Genomic DNA, 12,479 nt, shown 5'->3' with positions numbered 1-12,479 from the left:
CCACAGATCCATCCTTCTCTCCAGTAGACAGGAGGTCAGGAAGAGGTTCTCTCTCTTCCTCCACCCCGTCATCTGTTGCTAGGAGCATTGAGAATTCAGTCCACTCAAAGTGTGGCTTGAGGCGGTTCACCTGTAGGACCCTCAAGGGGTTCCTGGTAGTTTGCAAGTCTACCAGGTAGGTGACTTCGCTCTTGCACTCCACCACCTCAAATGGCCAATCCACTTGTCCTGGAGCACCCTAGGCTCAAGTGGTGCCATCACCCACACATTTTGTCCAGCCTGAAACTTGACCAGAGTGGCATTCTGGTCATACGACTGTCTCGTGTCTTCTTGGCTTGATTCTAGGTTCTCCTGTGCAAGAGCTCTGAAGCAGGCAGTCTGGTTTCTAAAAGCCAGAATGTAACTGAATACATCTTGGGGAAGTTTACTGGGGGCTTTCTCTAAGCCCTCCTTCACCAGACTCAAAGGTCTCCTGACAGGGTGGCCATACAGTAACTCAAAAGGACTAAATCCAAGCCCTTTTTGAGGCACATCCCTGTAGGTGAACAGAAGGCATGGCAAGAGGACGTCCCACTTCTGCCTCAAGGACTCTGACAGGCCCATGATCATGCCTTTTAAGGTGCAGCTGAATCGCTAAACCAGACCATTGTTTGGGGGCGGTAAGGAGTGATGAACTCATTTGTTACCCCACACTCCTTCTAAAGAGAATTCATATAAACAGATATGAAGTTGGTACCCCTAACAGATACCACTTTCTTGGGGAACCCCATGAGGGAAAAAAAAACATCAACACATGACCCACCACAGGGGAAGTGATTGATCTCAGAGGAATGGCTTCTGGGTACCAGGTGGCATGGTCCACCAAGACCAGGATGATCCTGCTGCCACGGCTGTCTTGGGATCCAGAGGCCCCACAATGTCAATACCAACCCTTTCAAAGGGGTACTAACCACTGGAAAAGGTTGGAGGGGAGCCTTGTACTTCCCCTACTCTTGCCACTTGCCTGACAAGTCTGACAAGACCTACAATGTGCATCTGAGTGCCTGCGCATCTGGGGCCAATAAAAGTGGGTGGCAAGCCTGTCAAAGGTCTTGTCCCACCCCAAATGTCCACCGAAAGGCTCATTGAAGGCGTTCAAGCACTGGGGTACCACCAGCACAGAGGCTGACCCAGGCCCAGCAACCTTAGGCTCACTGTATAGGAGGCAGTCTCCCCAATAGATCAGGAGGGATCCTGGCTCCTTGCCAGCCTCCTGGTCTGCAGCCTCCAGAGTAGGGCATACTCTCTGTGCCTCACAGAATGCCTCCCTGGTGGGTTTACCTTCCTGCTGCCACTGTGACATGTCAGGGACCTCCCCCAGCTCAGACACCTCTTCCCCTGTAGGCTTGGGGGCATCACCCTCAGGTTCAGCCTCCTCCCGGACAGTGGGAACTTCTGGGCTGATTTCCCACACCCCTTGCCCTTCCTCCTACTGGTGAACCCCAGGGCCACTGTTTCAGGCTCCAGAGGCTTCTGACCACCCTGGTGGGCTGCCATTGACCGGCTAGATATGCATACACACTCAGGCAAACCCAACATCTCCAAGTATGACCTGTGTTCCACCTCCTTCCAAGGGGAATCTTCTAGGTCATTGCCAAGCAAACAATCCACAAGCATGGTTGGACATACAGCTACCTTCAAGGAACCTGAGCCCCCCCTATTCAAAGTGAACCTGTGCCACTCTACACAGGTGCTCTGAGTTGTCCACTGCAACTACTTGGTGAAGTACATGGGGAGCTATCTGCTCTTCAGACACCACGTAAACCCTCAATGTAGTCACACCGGCTCCTGTGTCTATCAGAGCCACCACGCTCTGTCCATTAATGGTCACCCGCTGTCTGTATTTCTTAGTGTTCTCAGGCATGGGGGTTCTCTGGACCATCTCACTCTCCCCTAGTGAGACAAGGGTCATCTCAGCTGTCTCCCACCCACCTGGAACCAACTCCTCCCCAAGAGCTACACTGTCCAAACCCTGTGACTAATCACCAATGGGTGACAGTGTGTCCTTGGGACATTTGGGGTCCCCCCTTACATGACCCACCTGGTCACATACAAAGCACTTGTGGGGCCCACTCTGCAGGTTTCCCTTTGGAGAACCATGGTTTCTTATCACTGTGGGTCTGGGAATCCTTACCCTGGGAACTAGGTTGGGGCCCTTTCGAGAACTCCCCCTGTTTACCCTTACCCCCTTTTCTTCTGAGATGGACTCTGCCCACCTTTGGCGTGGTCTCCCCATACCTCCTTTGGACTCTAGTGCTCTTCCAATAGTCCGCTTTCTGCGCAAGCTTCCTCTCTCAATCAGGATATGGTGCTGCTCTGGAAAACAAAGACTGTATAAGTGTTCCCAAGCAATTAAATTGTAAAACCTCTCATATGTTGTTACCTTACTACCCTTTGCCCAACCATCCAGTGACCTGCAAAAGGAATCTACACTCTCCAACCAAGTTTTGGGACTCTATCTTTTTGTAGGACCTAAACCTGTCCTTATACTGCTCAGGGGTCAGACTATGGTGGTCATTATGACATTGGCGGTGACTGTTAAAGTGGCTGTAATACCGCCAATAGGCTGGCAGTAATTATCGCCAAATTATGACCATGGCGGTGATAAGTCCCATAGACAGCCAATGTACCACACCAACCGCCAGGGCGTAAACACCACGCACCACAGCGGTAGCCATCAACAGCCAGGCAGAAGACAAGGTACCACCCACCACAATATGACACAGCACACCACCATGATTTCCGGGGTGGTACCAACGCCATCAAAAGCCTGGCGGAAACACATCACAGAAGACCAAAGACTCACCAACAGAGACACAGAGAAGCTCAATGCTGCCATGGAACCAGAACTTCAAGTCTTCCTGATGCTCTTCTACGCCATGCTCCACCTGGAACACCAACGCCGACGATGACGACAACAGTGAGTATAGCCACCTAGCACACAAGGGAGGGAGGGAGGAAAAGGAGAGTGACACACAAACTCACAAAACACACAATCCACACACACACCATACACAACCAGCTGCAGAGGAAAACCAATGGCACACAACACAAGGCATAATAATACAAGGACTAGAATTCAGAAGTACTGAAAATGTATTTGCAAGGCAGAAGCCACCATATGAACCAATTTTGAACAGATAGACAGAAATAATTGTCCAGAAAGGGACAATGCCCAGTCCAAAGTACATAAGGCCCACATGGCTACAGGGCACAGTCCAAGCCACTGGGAACCTTACCCCTCCTGGCTGGTGGAGTGGGATCCTTCCTTTTCCTAGCTGGTGGAGTGGGATCCTTCCCTTTCCTGGCTGATGACGTGGGATCTTTCACTTTCCCGGCTGGTGGAGTGGGATCCTTCCCTTTCCTGGCTGGTGGAGATGGATCATTCCCTTTCCTGACTGGTGGAATGGGATCCTTCCCTTTCCTGGCTGGTGGATTGGGATCCTTCACTGTCTTGCCTCCATGACTAGAAGGTTCCTCCACTGTCCCCGTGGACTGTTTGGCTGAGGTGCTGGGCTGGGTTGTTGGGACCCTGCTCTTACAGGAAGGACGCAGAGAGTGGGAGGGAAGAGGACAAGTTGGGGAAGGAAAAGCTTTTTAGGAACGGTGGGGCGGGATAAAGTAAGGAGGGATGGGAGTGGAGGTTGAGGGAGTAGTTGTTGGAGGAGTACGTCTGCTGGACTTGGGTGCAGGTGCATGGGCAGTGTGCTGACGTGAGGAGATGGCTGGTAGGTGTCTAAGAGCCTGCGTTTGTGTCCTTTAGGACGGGGAACAGACAGGGTTTGAGAGGACACAGGGGACGCCTGGATGGATGTTGTGGAGGTGTCTGCTAGTGAGGTGTGTGTGCTGCTTGGTGTGGTGATGCTGGTGGTGGCTGTTGAAGCAGTGCATGCAGGTGTGAGTGTGGACGTGACAATGAGGGATGTGGAGGAGGATGGGAGACAGGGGATGTGAATGTGTGTGTAACTGTCTGTTGTTTGTGTGAGTGATTGTGGACTGAAGTGTGGTGCCTGTGTTTGACTGTGCCTCTCTTGTGTGATGTCTTGTGTGCATGCTCATCTGTATGTGTGCATGTGATGGGTTGGGGTTGAAGAGACTGGGACTGGGTAGTTGGAGGGGGGATGGTAGGAACAGGGACAATGGCTGCCATCAGAGAGGAGGCCAGAGCCTGAATCGATCTCTGTTGGACCACCAATCCACCGTGAATGCCCTCCAGGAATGCTTTGCATTGCTGCATCTGGGATACCAGCCTCTGGATGGCATTCACAATGGTTCACTGCCCTACAGAGATCGATTTCAGGAGGTCAATAGCCTCCTCACTCAGGGCAGCAGGGTTCACTGGGGCAGGGCCTGAGGTGCCTGGGGCGAAGGAGATGCCCACCCTCCTGGGTGAGCGGGTACGGGCAACTCGCTGAGGGGCTACTGGGAGGGCGGTGCTGGTACAGGCGTGGCAGCTGTACCTGCAGCTGGGGTGGTCACAGAGGTGTCCGCCACCACCATGGAGCTTCCATCGGAGGAGGAATCTGAGCCAGTGTTGTCACCTCTTTTCTCATCCGTGGTGCTCCTCTCGTCCTCCGTCCCACTGGTTCCCTCGGCGTCGGTGGACTCTGCCTCCTGGGTCCTGTGGGATGCAGCTCCCTCTGTCACTGGTGCCCCTGCTCCTCCGCCAGATGATGCTAATGCACACATGGATAGGATGACAGAAGGAGAAAGTAGGGGGAGAAAGTTAGCACTGGGTCAATTACAGCACCAACACCACAGTTAGCATATGCAGCACCGTTACACACAGGGATCAGGATTGAGCACTATGCATTGCACTGGGATTGATTTGGCTAGATGTCACAGCAAGATTAGGGTCAAACACTGCCAACTGTACACCTTCTGGGACCCACAAAGCCCTGCCTGACTTGGAATGCAAACGAGCTAGGTTACCTGCATTAGCCATATACAAATTACCCTTGAGCTGGATCACGCTACAATCTCTGGCCTAGCATTAAGGGGCACCCACTAACTCAAACCCACCACCCGGATCCTATGCATCCTACCAATTATTGTAGTAATGCCCACTGTACTCACCCCCTTGTGGCTGCTTTGATGCCCTCAAGCTCCCATCCAGCTCTGGGTAGGCCACCGTCAGTATGCAGGCCATCAGGATGTCAGGTTCAATGGGCACCACTTCCTCGTTGGGAGGCCATCCCCAGCTGGGCCTCCATGGTCTTCCGTGCCCAGAGTCTCAGGTCCTCAAACTGTTTCCTGCAGTGGGTGCTCCACCTGCTGTAGATGCCCAAGGTCCACACGTCCTTGGCGATGGCATGCCACAATCCCTTGTTTTGATGGGCACTGACCTGCAGAGGGAATGCAGACAGGAGGACACCATTACACATTCCATCCAGCCTGTCACACATATGGCCCACAATTCCCATTTCCAACTACATTGGCACACACATCGCCCGCCGCCCATACCTGCAGACATCCCTCCCAAATGGCACAATGCCTGCACACACATCTCCATGCAACCTTCCCACATGCATCGGAACCCAGGTATACTCACCTGTTGGTCTGCAGGCCCATACAGCAGTCCATACTTGGGTAGGACCCCATTGGCCAAGCACTCCAACTCCTCTGAAGTGAAGGCAGGGGTTCTTTCCCCAGTCACACGGGTCATGGTAGGTTCTAGACACATGTCACAGCAGCACACGTAGTGTAGGTGTTCGCCTGTGGAAAGGCAGGAATCAAGCGAGGTTATAGACAGAAAATGGCCGTCACGTTTGCAGCGGTGTACAGCATCACCTCTGACACTTATCTCCATTGGCCACTGTACTCCATAGAGACCCTTATTAGCCAATGAGGAAATACACGGTGGTGCAAAACCGACTTCCGCCACGATGCCCAACGTCTGCGGCGTTACCTCACTTCCACCTGTCCCTAGGTAGAGGAAAGGGGGTCGCCATTTCATGGTGGTGGACTACACACAGATCTGCCATAACTACGTCATTGCCGAAAATTGCATATGCATTGCCATTCCTACTGTCCCATCACATTAATGCTGTATGCACACTGAGCTGGTGGTTCCTTTGTTCAAATTGTGACAGCCTACTCACTCTTGTGTCCCTTAGATATGTACCACTGCAGATGAATAGGAGGAGGAGACAACCTGCCGTGTACAGACCTCTTGTGGACTTGGCTACACTGGAGGACAGGCACATTATACTCACCTATAGTCTGGACAGGGCCACAATCACAGAGCTGTGTGCACAATTGGAGCCTGACCTGATATCAGCTATCCGTCATACCACTGGAATCCCCCCTCTTGTGCAGGTTCTTTAAGTGCTCCATTTGCTGGCAACTGGTTCTTTCCAAGTGACAGTGGGCTTGGCAGCAGGAATGTCACAGTCAATATTCTCAATCGTGCTGGCAAGGGTATTGTCTGCCTTGGTGAAACACATGTGCGGCTACATTTCTTCCCCCCTAGGTGGAAGATTTGGCCACTGTGAGGGCCAGATTCTATGCAATGGGACATACACCCAATATTATTGGGGCGATTGACGGTACACATATTACGTTTGTCTCCTCCCCGCCATAATGGACAGGTATTCAGTAATCGCAAGAGTTTCCACTCACTGAATGTGCAAATGGTGTGCCTTATGGACCAGTACATTTCCCACGTCACTGCGAGGTATCCTGGGTCGGTGCATGATGCCTTCGTTCTGAGGAATAGCAGCATCCCAAATGTGATGGCCCAACTACAGAGGCACAGGGTGTGTCTAATAGGTGAGTCAGAGTCCCCACCCACTGTATGTCAGTGTATGCCTTCAAGTGTTATCCCCGTAGGATTGTGCAAGGCTAAATTTTGTCTCTTACTATTTGCAGATGACTCTGGTTACGCAAACCTATGGTGGCTCCTGACCCCTGTGAGGAATGCCAGGACAGGGGCTGAGAACTGTTATAATGATGCACATGGCGAACCAGCAGAATAATAGAGAGGACCTTCGGCCTCCTGAAGGCCAGGTTCAGATGCCAGGTTCAGATGCCTGCATCTGACAGGTGGATCCCTGTGCTACTCACCCAAGAAGGTCTGCCAGATAGTAGTGGCATGCTGCATGTTGCACAACCTGGCCCTCAGATGACATGTGCCTTTTTTGCAGGAGGGGGGACTGGAGATGTCCCTGTGGCAGCAGTGGATCCTGGGGACAGTGAGGATGGAGAGGCATGGGATGAGGATGTGGACAACAGAACATCAGTTATACGTCAATACTTCCAATGACACATAGGTAAGACAGTGCAACTGACCATTACTCTGACTATTGATGTTTTCTGTGTGGCTGTAGCATGAAGGCATTCACGTCCTTTGCATCTCAATTTACTGTCACCTATGGCTTGTCCTTCTACAGATGTTGGTGATATGACAGCAGTGTCCTGATGTGTTTACTACAGACAGCTACAGGTCATTATTTGTATGCTATCACAGTGTTCAGATCATTTTCACTAGATGTGACCGTTCCCATAAATGCACATTTTCACTCAAATTGTGTTCAAGGGTGTTTATTGTAATGCAAAAAATTGACTGAAAAGTGCAATGGAATAGGGTGATGGTAGAGGAAAGTCCATGGAATTTTTCCAATCTGTTTGTAGCACAGGTCCAGTGTCCAAGGGGCCATAGGAAGGTGAGCAAAGGCAGTCCAAAGTGGACAATGTGACAGGGTGGGACACAAGCGGGACAATCAGGAGAGTCTCATGTCTTGGCAGTGGTCTTGGTCTTGGCAAGTGTCTCTGGCTTCTGTCTGGGTCACAGGGAACATTTGAGGGGTGGTTCACCCTCTGGAGGGGGAGGGGTGCTGGTCGCCTGTTGGTCCTGAAGTGGGGCCTCCTGCCCACTAGCTTCAGCGGAAGTGGAGGGCTGGTCAATTGACTGGCTAGTGGTAGGGGCCCGCTGGTGTGCTGTCCATTCCCTCATGATGTTGGCCATGTCTACCTGCACCCCTGCTATGGAGATCATGGTGGTGTTGAGAGCCTGCAAGTCCTCCCTGATCTCCTGATGGTGTTCCTACTGCAGCCGCATGTTCTCCTGCATATTGTTAAGGATCTGGCCCATCGTGTCCTGGGATTGTTGGTAGGCCCCCAGGACATTGGTGAGTGCCTCCTGGAGAGTCGGTTCCCTGGGCCTGTCCTCCCAGTGTCCCTGTTGCCCTGTGCCTATGTCCCCTGAACGGTGTGCCCACTGACCCCAGGTCCCTGATTGTTTTAGGTGTGAAGTGTGGACTGGGGTCCCTGTGCAGTTGGCCACACTGCTGATTGACGTGTCCTGGGGACAGAGGTGTTGGGACGCTGGGTGGGTGCTGTGGTGTTGGATACTGATGGGGAGGCTCTGTGGTTGACTGGGAGTGGCTGGGGTGACCGACTGACCAGTGGTCCCTGATGGGCCAGGTAGTTCATCCAGATCCTGAAGTCCAGAGTTACTGTCATCACTGGGGGCATCTTCTGTTGGGGGACTGGTTAGTCGTGGCACCTCCTTTCCGCTGATATTGGCTGGGGCACCTGTGGTGATGTATATGAAGTGTTATGCTTCATGTCTGTGACAGATTGTACATCCCTAACTTCCCCTCTATCGTTGCTGTTGCCCTGCCACCTTTGTTTGTGTATGGTGTTATATTATTTTCTATTGTTTCATTCTGCTGGTATGTTCTATTTCTTATTGCTTTTGTCCCACCGGGGTGCATTTTCCACTTATTTGCTGCTGGTTATGTTCCATCCTTTCCTTCCCTACAGGTTTTACTGTGCCCTCCCCTGGCTCCTCCCTCCTGCTCCAGGTTCTACTTAGCCCTCCCTTTGCTAAGACAGGAGTCATGTCAATGGAGGTTGGGCGTCAAAAAAATGGCGAAAATCCGGTTTTAGGCCTGAATTTTGCCTCAGACCTGACCTGCCCCATTTTTTGACGCACAACCCCCATTTTCCCTTACGCCGGCGCTGCCTGGTGTGAGTCATTTTTTTTTACGCACACCAGTCCGCAGCGCCGGCTAACGTCATTCCATAAATAAGGCGCCCGCATGGTGCGTTGGAATGGCGTTAGCCGGCGGTAAAATTTTTGATGCACAACTGCGTTGGCGCATTTGTGCGTCAAAACGTATAAATATGGGCCCTGGTGTTGTGTGTAACTGTGTGGGTGTTGGGTACTGTGGTTGGGTGTGCGAAGTGGGATGCGTGAGGAATGTATGGGAAACAGAGGTAAAATGTTAAGGGAGACTACGCCAAGGGTGGCAATAATTTGTATTCGTAAAGGGTTGTGGGTGATGTGGGTGAGTGTTTTATAGTGCTGTGGGTGGGTGGGTGTGGTGTATGTATGAGTGCCTGGTATGTTTATTTGGTTTCGGCCAATATTGTGTAGTTTAGTATTTGGGTGTCCATTCTGAGCGTGCCGGTGTGTACCGCCAATGGTTTACCGCCACTGAATATCCGCTGTGGTGATTCGTGGGTCATGATGTGGTGGGTGTTGTTTTGTTGACGTAAAGGTATGGGTGTTGGTACCGCCACTTTAGCACTGACCTTTGGGCTGGCGGATTTGTGTATGTGGCAGTATTCTGTCAGATTGGTGTGTGTGTGTCATAATATGTTGAACGCATATCTACCACCTCGGCGGTATGTTGGCAGCTGTCACCACGACGGTAAGAAAGATTTACCGCCAATGTCATGATGAGGGCCTATATCTTGTGACCAGAGTGTCCTTTATTATGGTGTAGGTCAGTCCCTGAGGATCCTCTAAGGAGTGTCCCTCCCCACTACCTCAAAATGCTTCCACAGACCGGCCCCTCAATATGCCTCAGGGACCAGTTTCATATGGAGAGCAGACTCATACCCCTTGAACCCCAAGTATATCTCATCCTCCATCTAGTCCTTTACTAAGGGCATGATTACAACTTTGGCGGAGGGGGTTAATCCGTCCCAAATGTGACGAATATACCAACCGCCGTATTACGAGTCCATCATATCCTATGGAATATGGATATGATGGACATGATGCCAAATCAATAGTGCAAAGTTCCAAGGCAGAAAAAAATTGTTCCCAATGAAAAGTTCGAGAATCATATAAAAAGATCACCAAAAATATGTAAACAGGAGAAAGTCTAAAAAGAGCAAAAACAAAACAAAGTAGGTTGTGGTTACGTCTGCAATGAAAACAGTAGTGTACACTTAATCGCCGTATGTCAAATACAAATACAAGTCCAGTCCTCACTGCTGATCACCAATGTTAGAAATAGGGTCTTTGGATGGCAGTCAGATTACCGCCTGCCCAGGCTAGGACCCTCACTCTAGTAAGGGCAGAAGATAAACACACCTGGTTAACTGCCACTCATCCCCTTTGTAGCTAGGCATGAGCAGGCAGGCTTAACTTAGAAGCAATGTGTAAAGTATGTGTACTAACACACACAGTAATACAGTGATAACACTTAAAAATGGATACCACACCAATTTAGAAAAATAGGCAATATTTATTTAAATCAAACAAGACCAAAATGACAAAAAAACAACATACACAAGTTAAAATCTGAATTTGCAAAAGAATAAGAGTCTTACTCCATAAAAAACAATGAAAACGATGATTTTGCACAAAGTACCTAGTTAGCGTAAAAAATAATCTGCGCAAGTGAGTGTTCATCGTAAAAGTCAGCGATGCATTGGTTCCTTCCTTTCTTCTCTGGTTGGCGAAGCGTCATTTTTTCTCCATCGCAAGAGAGTGATGCGTCGAATATCAGACGGGGCAACTTGGATCCGCGCAGAGTCTGGTTGACTTTGATGCCCAGGGATGATGCGTGGAAAATGCTGTCACACTGTGTTAGAAAACGGTTCTGGGTGGGGGTTGCATCGTTATCAGCAGCTACAAGTGAGTGTTGTGTGTCATTTCTCAAGGTGCGATGTGTCAATCTCCCAGCTGCAATGCAGATGGAGCGTCAATTTTAGCCGCAAGGCCGGTGGCATGTCATTTATCAGACGTGTTGCAGATGGTGAGTCGAAAATTTCATTGCACGGCATTCTGTGTGTAAATTTTCAGCTCTTGTCTGCCAACTTTACCTTTCAAGGGCCCAGGGACTGGATAGAACACAGCATGGCAGAGCAGCAGTCTCATCAGAGAGTCCAGATGTTAGTAGAGGAAGTCCTTGATGGCCCTGAGACTTCAAAACAGGAGGCAAGCTCAGTTCAAGTCCTTGAATATTCTTCAGAAGCAGAAATATACCACAAGTCCAGTCTTTGTCCTCCTTCACAGGCAGAAGATGCAACTGCAGGATTGCCCAACAAAGCACAGTCACAGCCAGGGGCAGCACTCCTCCTCAGCTCTTCAGCTCTTCTCCTTGGCAGAAGTACCTCTTGGTTTCAGAAGTAATCTAATTTTCAGGGGTTTTGGGTCCAATACTTATACCCCTTTCTGCCTTTGAAGTACATCTACTTCAAAGGAAAGATTCTGTTGTTCACAAGATCCTGCCTTGCCCAGGCCAGGCCCCAGACACACACCAGGGGGTTGAAGACTGCATTGTGAGAGGGCAGGCACAGCCCATTCAGGTGTAAGTGACCACTCCTTCCTACACTCAAGCACAGATGTTTCATCAGGATATGCTGGCTACACCCCAGCTCCCTTTGTCTCACTGACTAGAGGAGATTCACAAATAGCCCAACTGTCAAACGGACCTAGACAGGGAGTCCACACACAGACAGAGTCACAGAATGGTTTAAACAAGACAATGCCTACTTTCTGAAAGTTTGTTTATTTGGATATTATGAGAATAAGATATTAGTAGTCACGGTGGTATGGTTAGGGATGCTAAGTTGTTATTTGTGGTACATTTTAGATTGACTGGAAGGAATGCTGGATGGCGGTACATATGGAAGAATTTTCAAATCAGCATGAGTAGGCAAGTTGACCTTTCTAAGGTGAGTTTGGTTTGCATGAACACACCGTGGTGTATTTAGATTACCCAGGGAGTGTGTCTGTTTGATTTGTGTGATTTGGTTTGTTTTGTTAGATTCATCCGTTTGACAAGAAGGAATTCCTAAAATATTGAGGGGTTGAAAGAAATTAGAGTGTAAGTATGTTTTTGAAATCAATGAGCAACATAGGTGACATGTTTAATATGTTCAGTAATTTGATCAGGATTTTCTGATATGTTTATAGGGACTCCCATCAGTTAGTCCTGAAGAAGACCCATTTTGGAGCAGTGATCTGGCCCAGCGTAGAGAAGGGTCGAAACGTCGGCGTACAATTTTCATTCAGGATTGGTGTCTGCATAGAGTATAACAGAAGGACTTAAGATGGAGATTTACAATGAAAATTGATTTTGGAGCTAGTCACTGTGGGCCTGATTCACAAAGTGCACTTTTTATTACTACAGTATTACTACAGGAGTACTACAAAACTTACCACAAAGGGTTATTCACAAACTGCACTTTTTTAA

Source organism: Pleurodeles waltl, chromosome 8, assembly GCF_031143425.1.
Source record: "Pleurodeles waltl isolate 20211129_DDA chromosome 8, aPleWal1.hap1.20221129, whole genome shotgun sequence".
In the NCBI taxonomy this organism is placed as follows: Eukaryota; Metazoa; Chordata; class Amphibia; order Caudata; family Salamandridae; genus Pleurodeles; species Pleurodeles waltl.
Note: the sequence above shows the minus strand (reverse complement) of the source record.